This window comes from Nannobrachium achirus (assembly GCF_963921795.1).
Source record: "Nannobrachium achirus genome assembly, chromosome: 4".
Lineage (NCBI taxonomy): Eukaryota > Metazoa > Chordata > Actinopteri > Myctophiformes > Myctophidae > Nannobrachium > Nannobrachium achirus.
In genome coordinates, this window is record NC_137813.1 from 30,117,718 (window position 1) to 30,126,841 (window position 9,124).

Genomic DNA, 9,124 nt, shown 5'->3' on the forward strand with positions numbered 1-9,124 from the left:
AACTTAGTATAGGCCTTAATGTGTAAAAATGTGTGAACTATTCCTTTAAGCTTCAAACAACCCTATCTCTTTAGAGTGTGCGCTGAGCACTACTGGCCAATCAGAGAAAGAAGGGCCGCTCCAGCAGACATGCTGGACTGAAATGATATATAGACTGGTTAGAGAAGGAACTCCTCAGAATTCTCCGGTGTGCAGCCAAGCTTGTTTTGGCTGGATACTGATTCCTGCCTGTCGTGGAGCGACTTAAAACATCGCAAAATAGAGGCTTGTATTCTGTGTTACCTTTATGCATTTGCTGTTCATATATTCATGATTTGGGAAATACTCCCGTGTAATCATTAAACAATGCTGAGTTTAATAGCTGAACTGGTGCTCCTGTGTAACGTCTCATAACTGGACTCTAGGATATAGGACGGCGCATCAGCTGGTGACCCTCGACGTCTATCCTGTTCGGAGTCCAGGCGTCCAGTCCAGGAGACTTTCGGTCCATTGGGGACCCACACGCAGGTTTTTAGCAATATTTGATGGTACAATTAAGGGATCCCTAAAAAAATGCATGTTATATGCTTATATAGTTAATTGTACCATGTAAAGTATTGTACGAAAACTGCATTATACCAAATTTAGGTCATGATAGTGTTATTATTAAAGTGTAAAGATAATGACATGAATTATGAACAGCATCTGATTTCTTGTGTGGATTTGGATAGTGAAGTTTGAGAGCACATTTACCAGTAATGCTTTGAGGTCGTAGGGTGTAGATTTGCCTGGTGAAGTCTGAGATAAAGGTCAAATTTGAGTTAAATGCTTAGACAAGGTGTGGTATAGATTTTATTTTACAGCATTTGAATAACTTCTGTGCAAACCTAAGGCATTTAATCTTCCTGTATCAATAATATATTGTTTTAGCTCTTTACGTTTGAGATGTGACAACGGTGGGTCAGAACAGGTGTTTCTGGCTCGATTTAGCTCTTTACGTTTGAGATGTGACAACGGTGGGTCAGAACAGGTGTTTCTGGTTCGATTTAGCTCTTTACGTTTGAGATGTGACAACGGTGGGTCAGAACAGGTGTTTCTGGCTCGATTTAGCTCTTTACGTTTGAGATGTGACAACGGTGGGTCAGAACAGGTGTTTCTGGCTCGATTTAGCTCTTTACGTTTGAGATGTGACAACGGTGGGTCAGAACAGGTGTTTCTGGTTCGATTTAGCTCTTTACGTTTGAGATGTGACAACGGTGGGTCAGAACAGGTGTTTCTGGCTCGATTTAGCTCTTTACGTTTGAGATGTGACAACGGTGGGTCAGAACAGGTGTTTCTGGCTCGATTAGCTCTTTACGTTTGAGACGGTGAAACGGTGGGTCACGACAGGTGTTCGTGGCCCGATTTAAACTATTGTACAACAGGAGTTTGTAGAGTACAACAGGAGTTTGTAGAGTACAACAGGAGAACTATAACTATGTCTATGAACTGCTGCTGAGTAAGGTCAACCTTTTTGGGCAGTGACCATAAGGGCAAACTGAAGGCAAGACCATCATGTAAAGTTTGTAACCGTTATGAAGTGAATTTGGTATTTTTGAGTGGTGCAAACCGCTCCTATAAGAGGCTGTGCGTATGTCTGTAGCCTTTTTCCTGTAGTCTGTACATCCTAGACTTAAATCCAAGTCTAAAGATGATATGCAAGCACGAACACCGCTCGCTTCACATTGGGTGTGATTATTTTTTTTTTTTGTTTGTTTTAGTAGACTGTACCGTAGGTGTATGGCCCTGAGACGCAGCTGCTGGGGAGGACAGGCAAGAAGGGCATAGAGGCCTCTTTGTGTTATTGCTGTGGTAAGAGATAAGGTCTTTGGCATTTAATGAGCGCAGGAGATAAGGAGAGTTTTAGTAATTTAATAATGAACTGAGAGGGGGGCAGGGAAATCTATCTTTTTGCTTTGCTGATGTGTGAATGTTATAGCGCTGTACATAAGCTTTTTGTGTCATTTTATATTGCATCTGAAGCAAAGTGAACAGATTTTTTTGTGAGTCTTCAATTCCGCTGCGTTCTAGTTGTAAAGGCGGGAAATTATGTAGGATTTCCACGTCACCACCCTTATGGTGAAAACAAACATACGTTTGAAGAACAGGATACTCTTATGACATGACTGTGACGAAATGTTTTTTAATATAGAAAGGGAAAGGCAATAGCCTAAAGGGTGCGTTAATCTGCAGTCCAAACCAGTGTGAATGCGGCTGTCCAGAACAAGGTCAAATGCCACCGGATCTGTTGTGTTGTTGCGTTTTGAAAATGATTGAGAATGGTTTTTTGGGTATCTGAACTGAAATTCACATGTGAATCTTGAAGATCGGTGAACACAAAATACATGTGTTTGTCAAAAGTCTTGTTAAGTGTTAAATGTTTGTGTGTGTAGGCCTACAGAGAGTGTGTATTTGTGTTTGAGTGAGTGAGTGAAGAGAGAGAGAGAGAGAGAAAAAGAGAGAGAGAGAAAGAAAGAGAGTGAAAGAGAGAGAGAGAGAGAGAAAGAAAGAGAGTGAAAGAGAGAGAGAGAGAGAGAGAGAGAAAGAAAGAGAGAAAGAGAGAAAGAGAGAGAAAGTGAGAAAGAGAGAGAAAGAGAGAAAGAGAGAGAAAGAGAGAACATGAGAGAGAGAGAGAGAGAGAGAGAGAGAGAGAGAGAGAGGGTGAGGGTGAGCGAAACTCAGTAGTAATGTTTGTGTGGGAGAGTGCATGTGTGTGAGAAGGAGGGCAGGAGAAGATTCCTCTGCATTCCTCCTGTCACTAACGAAACCTTGTATGTGTAGTGTTAATGCATGATTGAGTACACTTCAAACAGCATAACGACTGTTATACTTTATAGATTGAATGAAGGGTGTTATAGTGTTGGGGACTGCAGGCCACAACATATATCACTGGGAATTGATTGATAAAGTGTGTGTATATGAGAGATTGTAACATGACTGTCAGCTGTTAGTCAGTTAGTGGGAAGTGTGTTTGTCTTTGTCTGTGTATGTGAGGAATGGTCAGGATGTGTGTACGTCTGTGTCGGGTGCGAGGAGTATGATGATCTATGTAACTGCCTAGCATAAGGACGGCAGTGACAGCAATAATGATGATTATTTGAAAAAACCTCACCCATTACCCTTCATAGATAACAAGGTGTGCCCCGCACTTAGAATACCTGAGTGCTCTGTTGGTCAGAGGGCCATTTGGGGCCATGTTTGATTTTGTTTTGGGACACCCCTTATCATAAAACTGAGAGACTTGCTGCAGGAGGAGGGGAAGGCCACACACAATTAGTGTGAGAAAAAAAAAAAGTTACAATACAACATTTTTATTACTGCGGGTCCTGGCGCCGTGCAAAGTGTGCCCTTGTTGATACTCGGTTCTATTTTATTTTTATAATTTTTTTTTTTTTTTTTTTATCAAGTACAAAGGGACCCCAATGCAAACAAGCCAATGAGCTTTATGTGGTTTAAAACCTTGTAGTGGTACGTCTATAAGTGACCTCTCCCCCCCCCCCCTCATTGTAACCACTTGCTCAGCTTATGTGTAGTGTCATTCCCCATAATTCCCCATAATGATGAAAAATAACTCATGTGATTCAACAACATATAGTTTTTAACGTGTAAAGGCCCCAGCCTAGATTGAAGGCTTTATGCCAGTTTATTATTCTGTATTGTATTGAGTTATTTAGTGACATTCTATGCTTTTTCTGTACTGTTTGTATCTAATTGTCAGTCAAGTGTTATATGAATCCCACGATGCAAACAGAGCCGTATTGTTGAGTGCAATCACCTTTTTATTTTTATTTAATTTTTTCCTTCCCTGTTGTGTTCCCACGCACATGTAGTCCCTACTCCCTGCATTCCACAGTGTACAGGCAGATAAGTTAGAATAGGGGAGAGGCGCTTACAACTGCCATGAAGACAAGTACTGGGCACAGCAGTGACTGTACTGTATTGTGGGCTATATACCTATGTTGCTTACTGTGGTTCCTTACTATCATATACAAGGTTTTATTGTTATTTTTATTTCATCTATGTACTTGTGTTTGTCCATGGCAGGGCAATCGGAGGGGTTATATGTACTATTATGGTGCAGAAGAGTGTACAATTTACAGTTTACAGTTTAGGCATTTAGCAGACGCTTTTAATCCAAAGCGACTTACAATAAGCAGATAACGTCGCAATAATAAACAAGATAATATGTCAGTACATCATCAACAACATAACAAATGTGAATGGATATCTATCTAAAAAAAAAAAAAAAAAAAAAAGAAGACGTGTAGAAGCCAAGGGCTTATTATAGTGAAATGTCCTGTGTGTTTGAAATGTGTAAGTTACGTACACATGCCTGGTTGGACCATCTGACTACGTTGTTTTGTTTTTGTTTGGCAATTGTTGTATTGTTGTATTTTGTTTCATTTTGTTTGTGTATTTATGAGCCCTAACCGTTGTGTAGAAGTTATTCAACTTAAGTGGCCAGTTATCCATGGGTTTGCTGTCTCCCAACTTTTCAGCTTGTGTCATTTAATCAGCATCGGACAGTGGAGGGAACATGGTAAAAATGCCCACTCTTAGGCTATATGACCCCCCCCCCCCCCCCCCCCCCCTGTAGATGTTGCAAAAGCTCTCTCTCCCTATGATGATTACAACTACAGTATATGCATAGATCTGCTAATGACAATGACACGATATTTCTGTTATAGTTTTAAGTTTTATTATTATTATTATTGTTTTATTTTTTTGTTGTTGTTGTTTGTTTGTTTTTGTAACCCAGTTGATAATTTGAGTTCATTGAATTTTATAAAGGAGGGTGTCTGTAACCTAGTTGAAAAAGTAGGGCCATCTTTTTCTTTTTCAGATGTGCCGTGTTAACAAAGTTTTAATGACACCCCATAGTAAAAAATCTCTCATGTTTTGATGTCGGGACAGTGTTATAATGATCATTAGACTCGGAGCAATAACCCACCCATCTCCCCGACTCCCTCCTCAGTCCCCGGCCAGAGGTCAGGGTTTTATTGACATTCTGTGCCCCCGGTAAATTTTCACCAGGTCCTCCTTGGAGATGGGACGTTCGCGGACAAGTTGAGTCTTTAGAAAGGCTCTTTGCGAGTGATGGGATCTGGGATCTGGTTCGCAGCATAGGGGGCCACTCTTTTCTAATGAGTAGTTGGAAAAAGTACAAACATTCTTTTATTGCAATGTAGGGGTGAATAACTAAAGTAACTAAATAACTAAAATGAGAGTGTCTTTTGAACGGCTCTTTGAAAGGAACGGATCCCAGAGGTCCGGCTCACTTCAAAGAGCCATAAATCTCATCTCCAGTCCTCTGGAAGAATGACTGCTTTGAGTAGGCTAACTGAGGAAGTGATCCGCGGTGGAAAATGTGTGATAAATCATTTAGATTTTATTATTATAATGGATAAGCCGAACCACACCAGGTTACATGAGCAATACTGATGAAAAATAAGATGTTTGAATGGCGACATTTATTTTATATATAACTGAAATGTCATGAACCACAGTTGGAGGGGGTGTTTTTTGTTGTTGTTTTTTTTATTGTTTTATTTTACTTGTTTGTCCAGGAGGGTCAATATACTATAGTCCTGATGGGCAACGTAATGAATTGAGACATTTATATGATCTGCTAGTTTTAAGTGCGGTAGTTTGGTATACGCTGTTCTATAAGTAAGAAAGAGTGAGAAATGGCGCTCTCCTCCTGATGTATGCATGGCCAAATGGTGTTTCTTCCTGAGTTTAGCATGCATCTATGTATCCCATTTATTTTATGGACCTTTCAAGCCGGGTGTGACCTCTGTGTCTCATGAGTATTTGTTGTACATATTGTAACATAAGTTGTTTTGAGTAAGTGCTTGCACGTTTTCGGCTACCTTAAGAATATATATAGAACATTGCCATGCCAGTGTTACGTTATAGTGTTCTTTTAATTAGTATTTCCGATTCCTCTATTGACACCTCAAAGATTTTTTTTTTTTTTTTCCCGTTATACGTATAAGATCACTTTCAAGTGTATTTGTGAACACCTTGTTGCTTATTTCTCTCGCAAAATCTGGCAACACTGGTCGTTACTGTTCTGCTTGCCACTACAATGGGTCTAGGGAAAATGTCTTTTAAACTTGTATTGTTGCTGCCAATGAGGGCATGTGAGAACACCCATTTCCTGTAAGTTATGTTACTTATTATTTTTTGTTTTTCAGAAAACAATTCCGGAACTGTAATGAAATGCTCTAAGGTTGCCTACCTCTGGGATAATTCTAGTTGCAGTCATTTATTTAATTCTGGTTGCAGTCAGTTATTTATGGACAGATCTGAAGGATTACGTAGGCACACACACCATGTTGGGTTATTTTAAAAGATCTTATTTTTATTTTTGTCCTAAGTGTAACAGTACAAATTGTAGTTTCACTTGGCAGCCAACTATTATTCAATTTATCAGGCTGTTTGGTGCTGCCGTTGTTCTGGTTGTGCAGGAAAAAAAGCTGGTGAGGTTTGCTGTTGTCTGGCCATGGTCAGCATTGGTCACCGTGCCATTCTTCTTTCTGGGAGCCAAAAATGTCCCAACAACTGCTTGAGGCGTAACGTACGCTCTGATGGCTTAGGCCGTGATTATAAGGACTCAAGTGTACAGGCTAAATTAAAGAACTTCAGTGCAATTTGATAAGGAATATACGCCTTGGTTGTGTGGGTGTGCGGTGGGTCTCTCAGAGAATACAACGGCCCTACAGGTATAATCATAAAAAAGCCCTCCAGCTTACGGCTAAATCCTGAAGGGTCCCATGCAGGTTTGTGGTACAACATTGTGTCGGTTGCCTATAGTTAACTTGGATTTGTGCTGTTTTCACATTGAGGACAATAATTGATAATGTTGTTATTGACAGGTGCATTCGTGACCCTGTCAATAGGTTCACCCATGGTGCGGTGTCTCCCTGTACTTTGTTAGTTATTCGATGATGGGGTAAACAAAACTATGTGCTCTATGAGTTAAACAAAGTAATATATTTATACATGTGCCATGCCATTACTGGCATGTCAAGGAGGGAGGTATAAAGATACAATATTCCCCAGCTATGAATATTTTAATTGGGGTAAAGAATAACAAGTCTTGTTATTCGCTTTTATGTGAGTCATAAAAGGGGGGGTTAAACTTTTTGCCTTCCTGTAATCTTTTACTCCCTACTTTCTCGTTATATCAGTAGATAATACAGCCTTGTTGTTCCTCTGTCCATATTTTGTGGTTTTGTTTTTGTTAAGTATTACAGTCCAGCTGGAGTTTGTAGTCCCGAATATAGGACCATAGAGAGGACATGGGGGTTAAAAGAGTTCAAGTTCACAGTCTATTGCCTTAGTTTTTAACATAGTGACACTCCTCACTCATCACATCACATTTTGTCACCCCTATCATAGTAATAGCACCTAAAGATTCCGCTGAACAAAACAATGGCTCAAACACTCTCTAGACTTATACATGTTATCTCTGATCAAGGAGGGGCAATACACAATGTGCAGTCCCCTTTGCACATGGAGCTCACATACACACACACACACACACACACACACACACACACACACACACACACACACACCCACACGCACACACACCAAGTCCTGGTGTGGAGGATACAAGGAGGGAGATGGGGCTAGCTGTGTTCTCTGGAAGGGAACCCTTATTTATTTTGTCTCAATGCCATGTAAAATATTAAAGTGGCAATGGGTGATATTTTGGAATATTGGGGTACGGAATCCAATCTAGGGACCAGCACGTGACCTGGCTGTCTCGCTGAAGATGCAACGAAGAAAAATATATTCAATGTTACACATTTAGATGCAAATTTTATTCTGTAAAGCTTGTAAAGGAATCTGTGGGACCAACCCAAATGATTACCTAAGATTTAGCAAAACAATGTTATTATTCAATACTCAGCATGTTACACGACATGATAAAACTGTGTTCAACATTTTAAACTGGGTGATCACTAAGAGTGATCAAGGAGGGATTAATGTGTAAAAATGTGTGAACTATTCCTTTAAGCTTCAAACAACCCTATCTCTTTAGAGTGTGCGCTGAGCACTACTGGCCAATCAGAGAAAGAAGGGCCGCTCCAGCAGACATGCTGGACTGAAATGATATATAGACTGGTTAGAGAAGGAACTCCTCAGAATTCTCCGGTGTGCAGCCAAGCTTGTTTTGGCTGGATACTGATTCCTGCCTGTCGTGGAGCGACTTAAAACATCGCAAAATAGAGGCTTGTATTCTGTGTTACCTTTATGCATTTGCTGTTCATATATTCATGATTTGGGAAATACTCCCGTGTAATCATTAAACAATGCTGAGTTTAATAGCTGAACTGGTGCTCCTGTGTAACGTCTCATAACTGGACTCTAGGATATAGGACGGCGCATCAGCCTACGCCTACCTTCTCTCTCTGCTACTGGTTGAATGTTGAATCCACAGCCCTGACAAGACAACACGTTGAGACCATCTCCATAAATGGTGTTTGTTCCCCACCTAGTGGATGATTTAGGTAATATTACTTACTGTCAGTCTGCAGTGCAACTCCAGAATTAATCTAAGTTTACGTTATTATTCAGATATTCCGGTTAACAAACAATTACATAATAAAACTATAACAATATAATATAATAATGCATGAGTCTGATACTATCCAACAACATCGTACGTAAAGTTTAAACGTCACATTTTAGAAACTTTCACCAGAAGTTGGCCTGGATATCATTTCAAAGAGGACATGTAGGCTACACTAAGTGTCAAGATAAAAAATGGATGTAGACTACGTGTCAATCCGATAATAAATGGGGGATTTTGTGTTTAAACGAGCCACTGAGGATTTACAGTGCATGCTGGAGTGTGTTTAGCGGAACAGGTGCAGCAGCGGCACCATGCTGCGTTAATGATCACATGCATGACGATGACGAGTCGTTGCTGGTGGAAACAGCTGGTGATTTCTGTCAACCAACAGTTATGGAGAGCAGCTGAGGCTCTGAGCGGGGGGGACGAATAAAAAGACAAAGTTTACATTTTGAATTTGACTCGTCTCATTTTAAACATTGCCTTTTTTGAGCTTCTGCTGTGTTGTCTCCGTGG